Source organism: Marmota marmota, unplaced genomic scaffold (assembly GCF_001458135.2).
Source record: "Marmota marmota marmota unplaced genomic scaffold, marMar, whole genome shotgun sequence".
In the NCBI taxonomy this organism is placed as follows: domain Eukaryota; kingdom Metazoa; phylum Chordata; class Mammalia; order Rodentia; family Sciuridae; genus Marmota; species Marmota marmota.
In genome coordinates, this window is record NW_026000019.1 from 21,329,282 (window position 1) to 21,340,022 (window position 10,741).

At 44.9% G+C, this 10,741-nt stretch overlaps 1 long non-coding RNA gene across 1 annotated transcript; it reads left to right on the plus strand.

Moving 5' to 3' along the window:
- Positions 1 to 10: 10 nt before the first annotated feature.
- On the plus strand, positions 11 to 8,720 carry LOC107147396. Its single transcript, XR_001504144.2, has 3 exons — positions 11 to 244; positions 3,859 to 3,877; positions 7,587 to 8,720. It is a non-coding gene; the product is annotated as an uncharacterized LOC107147396 (long non-coding RNA).
- The last annotated feature ends 2,021 nt before the right edge of the window (positions 8,721 to 10,741 follow it).

Here is a 10,741-nt window from a genome sequence, read left to right on the forward strand (position 1 = left end):
GGCCATCAAGGGGCTGTAATGGGAAGCCAGGAGGGAAAATGTCAAGAATCAGGAGCTGCACCAAGGAAATGATGCTGTGGTCTCATATGTGCCTTCCTGCCTTCTGTTTCAGAATCAGACAGTTTCTCAAAGATCAAGAAAATTCTTGTTCTCCATAACTCACTCCTCATTTCAGTGGCAGCCATAGTCACTGCATTCTCTGGGTTGACATTTATCATTTGTGTCACTAGGCGATTAAGAAAAGGTAAGTGAATTTAACTTCATATGAAAATAAAAGAAGTATAAAGTTAAAAAGAAAGAAAGAAAGAGCCTCACAGGAAATTGAGTGTAATAGATTCACTTGAAGCAGGATGCCAAGCTTAAAGTTCTAGAGACATCAGTCCCTGGAGACATGTAAATCAACCCAGGACACACCTCCATTAAAGCAGGCTGGCTGACTTATTTTTCATTAGGCAAATTTGGAAAATGCCTATTATCTTGAAGACATCTTGCTAGGGGGATAACAACTAACTGAGATGTTTACTCTTATTTAATTGTGAGAAAGGGAGGCATAATCTCTGTCCTCTAAGCACCTACATGCCTCTGATTTCAGTTTTACAGTTTCACTGGGAAGTGAACCTAACATCCACTAAGGTTTTCAGGTGCTGCTCTCAAAAGCCTGACTTCTTGAAGAGTCCCTGTCTTGTCTGTTTCTGGACTGTCCCCGGGGAAACCGCCCATCCTCTCCCTGCTGTCTATCACCAAGGAAGGCCACAGCTGTAACCAAGTACTCCATGCGCACCGCCCTCCAGCCTGGGCTGGAGAGAAGGCAGAGCAGGGCTGCCCTGAGCAGCTACTGTCTGCTTCCTGGACTCAGAGTGGAACACCAGCAGAGAGGCACACAGTGTCACTCCCCGTTGCCCCTGCAGGGCCCACCCCTGAAGGTGGGCAACAGTCTGCAGCAGGCCTTGGGTGTGCACTGCCACATGTGGCCAACTCCCTTGGCAGAACCATTCACAGCTACAACTCACAGGCACTGGGCAGCTTTTAAGATACACCTGTTTCAAGTTCAGGGGCCATGGACCGCCTCAAAGCAAGTGCGGACCAACTCGTCTGTGCTAACTCTCTGTGGCATCAATGGGTTGACATTTAAGTTTTCCTTCCTTCCAGTAAGGCAGCATGTGTTCTGTCACTGGATGTGGGATGCCATGCACAGTGGCAATTCCAGGAATCTTCTCTTCCAGCCCCTGGTCTTGCACTCTGATCCAATCTTTCATCCACAGTTAGGGAGATGCCAGATTCATTTTCTCACCAACTTGAAAGACAGTGGAGGGGGCACAACCTGGGAGGAAGAACCTCAGTAACTAAAACCTGAGAGCACTGAGCAGACACAGTGTCCTCCCTGCTGCTGTGAATTCCAGGGGACTGGATTCCACCATCACATTCCCTCAGTACTTGGGGAAAGAAGAGTGACAGCTGCCTGTCACCAGTGACCATTCCTTCCATGGAGACGTCCAAGCCTGACCTCTACTGTTCTTTCTTTCTTCCTGCCTTGGGTGATGAGGGCAGAGCCAGGGGCTGGAGAATAGAGTGTTAGTTACACCTGTGCCCTGCCCTGGGATGTGCCCTGCCCTGGATGTGGAACTTTAAGGACTTTGGGGATGAAAGTCACCTTTGTAAGGAGGATGCTTGTCTCCAAATTCTTAGCTTTTAGCCCGAAATTCAAAGAATAGAATCAAGGTCATGTGTTTTTCACGAGGGGTGAGCTGGCTAAGACTCTTGTGTGAGTAGGTGAGAAAGGCAGTAGGATTGTTTTTTAAGTTTTTTACCTGGGAGTCATTTCTGTACAAGATCTCAGTCTGATAACTTGAAAACTGCATGCCCTGCTGTGGGAATCAGTATGGGGCAAACAGGAAACAGATAACGGGCACTTAGGCTAGTTACAGTTATGCCACCAAGAGCCAGAGCCCCAGAGATCCCTGACTCTGTGGGAAGTCAGAGTTAATGCAACGTGTAGATGTCTCCATTTGTGAATCTTCTACCAGGATCTCTGACTTTCATGTAAGTGGCTTTCTCTTCCAAAGTTTTAATTGTAAGTTGGTTCTTTAAAACATGAAGGATATTTTTCATATAGAGACAATGTTATAAAAGCTATGTCCCTAGCCTCAATTCACAGACCTTTAATTAATGCATTTATAAGGATAAAAGTAAAGAATAATCTGTGTGTGTATATGTATATTTAGTCTTCCAAGAATTTTCTAATTTTTGTTGGATTCAGAAATCTGAAGATGAGGACAAATGACAATTTAGAGCCTGCTGGCCAAGGAAGTGATCCCTGTCCTTCTTAGTTGGATGCTCTAAACCTTGCACTGCCCCTCCCTAGGGGTCTTGGTATCCAGACTGTTGCTCTCTTTTCCTGTACACAAGGAGGGAAGGCTCCCCAAATCTGCTGTGCTTTGTAGGGCTCATCCAGACACACTGCTCCTGACACCATCATTCCTGAGAAGTCACAACCACTAGCCTCTTGGCAAAGAAGAAATGGAGGCAACGATTTTTTTAGACCAAATCTCCAAAATCTCTTAGCAGGGATTAGTGTCAGAGGTCAGACTCCCATCCAGATATGTTCCCCAAAAGAACTAGCCTTCAGATTCATAAGACTGTTCTTTTCTCAGTTGAATTTTCCATCTGAACCAACATGCAGGGTTAGGACAGGGCATGAAACTGAACACATGGCCCCTTAGTTCCCTTTTCTTCAAATAGAAACCTTCTCAGTAGGAACAGATTTTTTTGTCATCTATTGTTGATTTATTGTTCCTAAAAGAAAAAAAAATATATTTCTATGAAGATAAACAAATGGAACTTGAAGTTAATTCAGACTTGATTCTCCCTGATCAAGTGAATTTGGCCCATGTCATCAGCAGGCTGATTTTGGCAGAAAGGATTTAAAGTCATAATTCCCGACACTTGAAAGGATTAAAACAGTAGGTGAGCACTGTCTGTGGTAAGCCCTGGCCTGGACGCTTTGAACCAGCATAACGGCTGCTGAGGAAGCAGCAATCATTGTCCCCCTTTTACAGATGAAGAAATTGTGGCTTACAGAGAACGAGTTCAAAACACCACGCTACACACAGGTGGCAAAATAGGGCTTGCACCTGGGTGGGGTGCCTCTAGTGTGCCAGTTTACAGCCACTGAAACGTGCAGCCCCACCCTCATGATTCTGTCTCTTCCAAGAGCTCACTGTTTCTTTTTATTTTGCTTGATTTCCTCCAGACCCCAACTCTGTAGATCACTCATTAATTTGCTTATTTATATTCTGCTTTTTTCCAAAAGCATATAAGACAGTTGACAAAATGCATCCAACATAGCAAATAAAATTAGCTAAAAAGATTGGGAACTGAGGGTTAAGTTAGGACACAAAACTGTGTGTCATAAAATCCTATACACTTGAGAAGAGAGGATCTTGGCTCTGGCCCCAGATTTCCTTGCAGGAAATCAAAAGAAGGATCACAACCACAGTCACTGTGTCTGTAGGGTAAAAAAACGTCAGCTACTCAAGACACTTCAGTGCAATTCCTAGTGAAAATCTCTAGTGCATCCCACTGAGAAGAGGCTGAGATACAATGGCACATATTCTTACAGTATCAGCAGCCATACCCCTTTGGGAAGAAGCCTGCTGTTTGAGAATCTGCCACGGTTTGAATTAGAGCATCAAGCCAGAGCCTCAAGTCCCTCCCGTCACACATGGAGGTCCCCCTAACAAATGCATGGTAGGCCTTGACAGGCATTCGTGAGGGTTGGAACAGATCCCCTCTCCCTCAGTTCAAAAGTTTGAAATTGTCTACTTTTTGTTAATGCCATTTTTTTCTATTTTTTTTTAGGCAAGAAATCTCAGAAATGGTAAGTCTTATCAACGAGAAGTTTCCGTATCTGTACTCTTCTTCTCTTCAAATACTTCCTAGCTAGTCACACTGACCCCATACTAGTTATTTAAATGGAGGGGGTTTCTCACGTATAAAATTTCCAGATACAGTGCCAAATCATAGCCTCCTTTTTTTTTTTTTTTGGTACTAGTGCAGCAGAATGAATAAATGTATAAGTAATATTTTTTTAGGAAGGGTGTTTTCATGATCATCCCTGAAATTTCTTTAAGGGTTAGAAGCATCATGTTGTGTTTTTTCTTGTCCTATCTGAACACATATGGAGAATACATACAATCTCTGAGAAACACTCCATTCCATAAATACTTTTTGAGCAACTAATGTACCCCAGACCTTAGGAAGAACATACATCCCCAGACCCCAGGGCCTCAAATGTCTAACACAAAAGGGTAGAAAATTGCGACTCTAATAAGCACTGATCTTCAGAAATGTAGAAAAAAAAATTGGGATCATGAATTCTAAACATAGTTTTTCCAAAGAAACAATCTATACATTTTTTTTTAGTTTGGTCTTAAATCTTAAATCTTCAAATTGGAGAAACCACAGTGAGGCTGGACTCATGAGGCAACAAGAGGTAGGATCAACTGAATGTGGTGCGTAATTGGTAGAGAGACCACAGAGAGAGAGAGAGCCAGAAGAGTCAAAGAGGCTGCCTGAGTCCAACCTGGGAACTACTGGGGGGGGGTGGTGTTTACCGCTGAGACATGAACATAAGAGAAGGAGCAATTGGGGACGTGAATATCTCAAGCTCAGGTTTGTACATGCTGAGCTTCAGGTGTCTGAGGGTCACCCACAGTGTGTTGGGTCTCTCCAGCACAAAGGGCAGGAGATATGGATTTGGGGGTTCTCTCATTTCAGGAGGTGACGGCCATCACAGGAGGGTGCACAGTAACCCAGGGACAGTGGGAGCGTGGGAAAGGAAGAGGACCTGGGAGAGGGTGGCAGCCAGAGGAGCATCAGTATCTAAGTCAGCTAAGGAAGGGGGAGAAGGAGACAGGCCCAAGCAAGGGGAGGGAGACTCAGGGGCCACAAATCTAGGGAAGAAGAAAATGGAAATAGTCTCAATGTGGCTGGAAGAACAGCAAGTTTCTAGGGGCTATAACATGGCATCCCTGGGAGAGCGTTCCCAGTGCAGACACAAGATGAAGTCAGAGGGCAAAAGGCTGAGGAGTCATTGGGATGAGGAGGGGAGGTGGAACATGTGTTTATGTATTTAAAGTCTGGCTCTGAAGGAGGGTTGTGGAGCTAACTGGACAGTAACATAGGCCAATGGAGAGTCTTCTCTCCTGCTTCATGACTGTATCTTGTCTTCAACTGTGTAGAAGGCATCTTGATAAGAAAGGGGTCTCTTTTGGGGGCTGGCCTCCCTATCTCTGTGGCAGGAAACCCACAAGATGTAAAGATTTCTCCCACCCACTGAGTGAAAGTTTTTTTTTCTGGTGCAATCTACCAGAGCTTTTTTCTGGCCACAGGAACCACCTGTTTTAATTGCCACTGGGTGGAGCTGATCAATTCTAATTTTTTTTTTTTTTTAATGTCCGTGAGGGACAAAAAGAGTTGCTGGATGGCAGAGTATTAACATTAAGTTAATTATCAAGTTAAGCAAATTGCCATATTAGGTTTAAGGGTTCGATTATGTTTACAGTGATTCAATTAAAAGTTGTTTACTGAACACTTTCATGTTGGAATAGTGCTAAGCTTGACTGAGCAACCAAGAGGAGTAATCCCTTGTCCCTAACCTCAGGGAGATTATTATTATCTAGTTGGGCAGTCAAGACAGAAATATAGAAAAAATTAGAAGAATACAAAGCATAGTATAGTAATGACTACTGAATTTTGTATCTTAAAAATGAAAGACCACTGGGCTTGGTGATCACACAGAAAACGTGTGTAGAAGGTAGAGCCTGGGTGTTTCCTGAAGGACGGATAGGCTTGGATTTATGGAGTGACTTGTGAAGACATTAAGGAGGGAAATGACATAAACAATGACATGGTGATGTAAGCATGAGATCATGCTCAGGGCTAGTGAGTGGAGCTGGCTGGAGCCTGTGTATTATTGAGGAGCTGTGGAGGAGGAGCTGGGAGCAAAGAATGGCCCCCTGTGTTGAGTGCTTCCCCAGATATTCTAGAACAACCTCACAACTGCACAGTTGCCTTAGGACACCTTCCATTGTTCACCACAGTGACCTTAATTCATAGAATCACTGAATTTTAAATATGTAAAGAATGTTGGTCAGCATAATGTCCAAACTATTCATCATTGAGCTTATAATTAAATAACTCTCCTATAGGCCTTGAGCTAGCGACAGAGTCAAACTTTTATCAAATATTAATTCTATGTTGCTGATAGAATTACTTACAAAATGACTGAATACTGCCTATAAGCCTTTGGAAAAGGTACTAATAATAGCCCCTGACAGTAAAGAGACAGGCACAGGGAGCTATAATAGCTAGCCTGAGGTCACTAGGCTAAATGGCAGAACAGAGCCTGGTCTGCACCTGGGTCCAGAGGGCATGCTCTTGTGCTTCTAGAACTCAGGACTCTGGATTCCCAGGTTAAAGTTGTCAGTCTAGTGGTAAGATGCCCTCCTCTTCCAGTAATGTGACATTTTTTTCACACTAAACCATTGTGTGATGGCACCGAGGAAGGGTGGGTGAAAAAGATAGGACATGTTTCCAGAACAAACCTAAAGTAAAATGAAGCGATCACACTATACCCTGTGTGTCATTTTTTAAGTCCTGAGCTGACTCTCATAGTTCTTGGTGCACATTCCTATTACCTTTTGGGTGGTGAATGAAGCACTCTCTGGGCATTTGTGGTTTCGATTCATGCTGGTTATTTTGGCTCTTCTGCAAACTGGTTCTGTTTGCCACCTCATTTGGTTTCTAGTGTCTAAATTCTAACTGAGTGAAAGCTACACCCAAGATATACAGGAAGATATGATGCCAACCTCAGAGGAGGGCACATGTGGGCCCATGTTTTCAGAAACATTTTTATCTCTTTTGGTGAGCACGTTTGCAGCTGCTGAACTGTGGTTTACCCTGACAGTTCATCATGAGACCAGAGCCTCAGAATATAGTTCTCCTTTGAAAGGTGCTAAGATGTACCAAATTTGGTTTCACCCATCCTTTCCAAGAATGAGAGTTGTATCACAACAAAAATGTGGCATTTATTTCAGAAAACAAAATTGGTCAACATCTCTGTAAGGCTTATCCCACCATAATCAAGCATTTAGAGTTACCTCCATTCCCTTCCTGAGCTTTGATCTTCTCTGATTTAACTTCCCAGTTGAGCATGTTGCCTTTTATCTTTCACTTCCCTGGCTTGCAATTAGCTCCAAACTCAGTGGATCTAGAGACAAGGGTTGAACCACAGGCCTTTGTCCAGGTGTGGTCGGTGAACCAGCAGCATGAGCATCACTGGGGAGCTTCTTAGAGATGCAGAACCTCAGGCCCCACCCACCTACTGATCAGAGTTGGTATTTTAACCTGAAAGTGAGAACTGCTGTTCTAGGACTCTTCCTGTTTGCCTTAAAATGGTCCACATCTTGCCCAAAATTTCCAGCTGAAATAAGTTCCTTTTTCCTCTTCTTACCACTAATGAATATTGACTTTTGCTATTAACATTTTAATTTTTGCAATTTTATACTCTTGTGCTTTTTTCCCAGCATGGATGACCCATACTAATCGACCCTCTGTGAAAGAAAACTCTTGAGGCACTGAAGACTCCTTGGTCCTTCCTCAAAGAGGCCTGCATGGTGGCATTCACTGTGTCCAGGATGCAGTGTTTTTCTTCAGTGCACCTGAAAAGGATTTCCACGTGGCAACAGCTCCATCTGCTCACATTTAGTCCCTTATTCATCCCTCGGCTCCTATCCCCCATAGGTGTTTATATGGCTCAGTATTTTAATATCTTCTATTTGGGGAAACGAATAAGAAAATAGGTAAAGAATTATTATGGAATACTAAGACATCTGAGATTGTTCTTTGCTAACTCTTGTTTCAGCTAAATGCTGTACCTAATGACAAATACAGCAAAAATTTTCTACATATGCAACTACGGCATCAGTTTTCTTGCAGATCTAACTTTGTCTCCTCTGTCCTCCATGTATCTGTGGGGGGACACTCCTAAGGCAAATTCATACAACTGATGTTTGATGCTTTCCAACTGCACTAAATCAAAGGGGCTCTGCTCAAGGGGCTCTCCACTGCACTGTAGCTCACCTGTGTAAGGGAGGCCATCCTATCCAGCCACCTGCAGCCTGCCCGCCTCCTCGGCCATCTCCCTTCTCAGCTGGCCAACTTCCACACACAGCATCTCAGCACTAAACAAAGGAAGGGACACGGTGATGGCCAGAGCTGTTTGGAAGTCGTGGGTCTGTCTCTTCCTGTCTCTTCCTGTGAGACCCATCCACACGTCTGAGTCCCTGCTTCTTTCTGAGCACCATTGTTAACACACAAGAAGCCTCACTGAAATGCTGGCTGCAGGTGGCATCTCCTCAGCTGTGCAGGAGAGGGACTCCCTGACTCCTGCTGAATGCCCCTTCCCCTGCCCCAGGTCTCCTACCACCTCCTGCTCCAGCCCTTAGACTCCTGGCAGCACCCCCCTCGCCCTCCTTCTTCACTAGCTCTCACCTTGGCCAGCCAGAGGCAGTCTCCCCTCCCTGGCGTCCCTCTACAAGGTCAGTCTGTACCGGGCAATTTTGGACTTAAGTATGATCTAAACTTCTAACCCAGTCTGTTTTTAAAATTGTAATATGTTCTGATTTCTTTCCAATAAAATTGGATGCTCCTTAAAGGCAGAGATTGTGCCAGATCTTCAGAAAGTCCAGTTGGTTGCTTGACCCTCGGTAGATGTGTGTCCAAATGAATCAGAGAGAGCATCAGAAAGTGTGCCCTTAGGGCAAGTTGCAGCAAACCTCTCTCCATGGCATGCGATGAGACTTCACCTGATCAGGGCTGGATTCTCAGGAGACAACAGGCCCCATCAGAACCTAGTCAGAAATACCTCCTTGCCCCATGGCCAGACCAGCCTCGCTATGACTTTGTGCCTCTTAAGAGAAGCAGCTTTGGGTAAGGATTGCACTTTCCCTTCCAGAGTCATTTCAGGTTCTTCATTACAGCAGAGGCTAGTGCCAGAGGCTCTCCATCTTGCACAGCTGCAAGGATGTGTCATCCACATTCATGTGGCTCCCGGGGCACCCTGAAGTTGTGCAGTGCACGACCTGCACAGACTCACTGCCTGTGCTGGCAGCCCTCACTGGGACATCAGGGCCAAGGACCCCAGTGGAGACTGCTTTGGGGAGTAAGATGTGTGTGGTCTAGAAAGTTATCCGCAGGCGTCCATGTTTCCCCCAGTTCCTGCTCTCTGACAGCTGACGTGCCTCTTGGCTGCCTCTCTTCTCCCTCTTGACTTGGCCATTGTCCACAAGTGCCATGGAACAGACAGGAAGAAAATCTGCCATCACCAAGCAGCCACAACCCATGGAGGGACAGGGAAACAGGAGTGATCGCGAAACTCCACCTCCCTTTGTCCCGTGGTCCTGCTGATCTCATGGGCTCCCAACATCTCCTGAGGCACGCAGCCTCCCTGGGGGCCCTGAACAGAGTGTGGCTGGACTGGGCTTTCCCTGCATCTGGGCACAAAGCTTGTCCTAGTGCAGTTCTGCTAGTGGTGTGTCCAGTGCTGATGGATTAGCAGTAGTCGTCTCCATGGTGATGATAAGAGTGGGGTCATTTAAAACTATGATTATCTGAAACTGATCTTAGTCGGCCTCCAAAGGCTTCAGGAGAAAGCTGCCTTTTCCTGAGAAGCCTTCAAGGGAGAGGTGAGAGTCCACAGTGTGGGAGGAACTGAAGGAGTGCTAGTGTGGAAGTGAGGGTCTGTGTAAGGAAACTTAGCTTCTGTGAGGACCTGAGAAGGAAAGAAGAGAGAAAGTAATGGAGGTAAAAAGAAAAGAAGTTGAAAAGTCGTGAGAAATTATAGATCATGTGGGGCAATCTGCGCCTAGGAATAAAATTGAGAGTAAGGGGTGTGATTCCCAGCACAGTATTAACCTTCTGGGAACCTTTACACATGCAGGGGCTGGCAGTCAGGTGGCCCTGAAGGGGTGGCTTCCTTACTTTGGGAAACTAGGTATGAAGAAAGAGCCACAAAAGTCAACATGGGGACAAAATATCTTGACTAAGAAAATATTTACATGAAAATCAACATGAAGGTAAGCATGAAAATTCTTTGGGAATTTCAACAACTCTTAGGGATTGGGGCTTCCACAATTAGTAGTATTTAAACCCAGTGTATCTGGACTTTAGGGTGTGCCAAAGTTCTTCATGACCTCTGGGTTACAGTCCCCAGAAGCAGTCAACCCCCGGCTACGATGTTATCATCCCCAGCCAATAAGGAACTGCTCTAAGTCCGTATCCCTAGGAGGCGCCTGTGTGGTGAGCAAGTGTTGAAGGAGCAAGCAGAGGTGGCATGGAAGAGCTGTGTGTGCAATGCTAAGGGAAAAGAAAATTAAAAGTGACTCCAAATCTATTTAATTCTAACACTTTTGCCAAAATGGGTAGTTAAAAAAAAAAAGTTGTGGCCTCTTCCAACTTAAAAAAGGTCGTCCCAGAAAGCATTTGGAAAGAACAGGTTGTGTCTCTTCATCTCAGCTTCTCATTACTGGCCCCTTTATCAGGAGGACAACAGGTGGTCAAAGTAGTTGTTGAGTGACAAATAACATGAGCAATTTCAGTCAGAAGAGACACCTAAGGTGTGGGATGAATTAAAACTCTAAAAACACAAGAACAAACAACCAAAAACCCTTTACTATTGCAA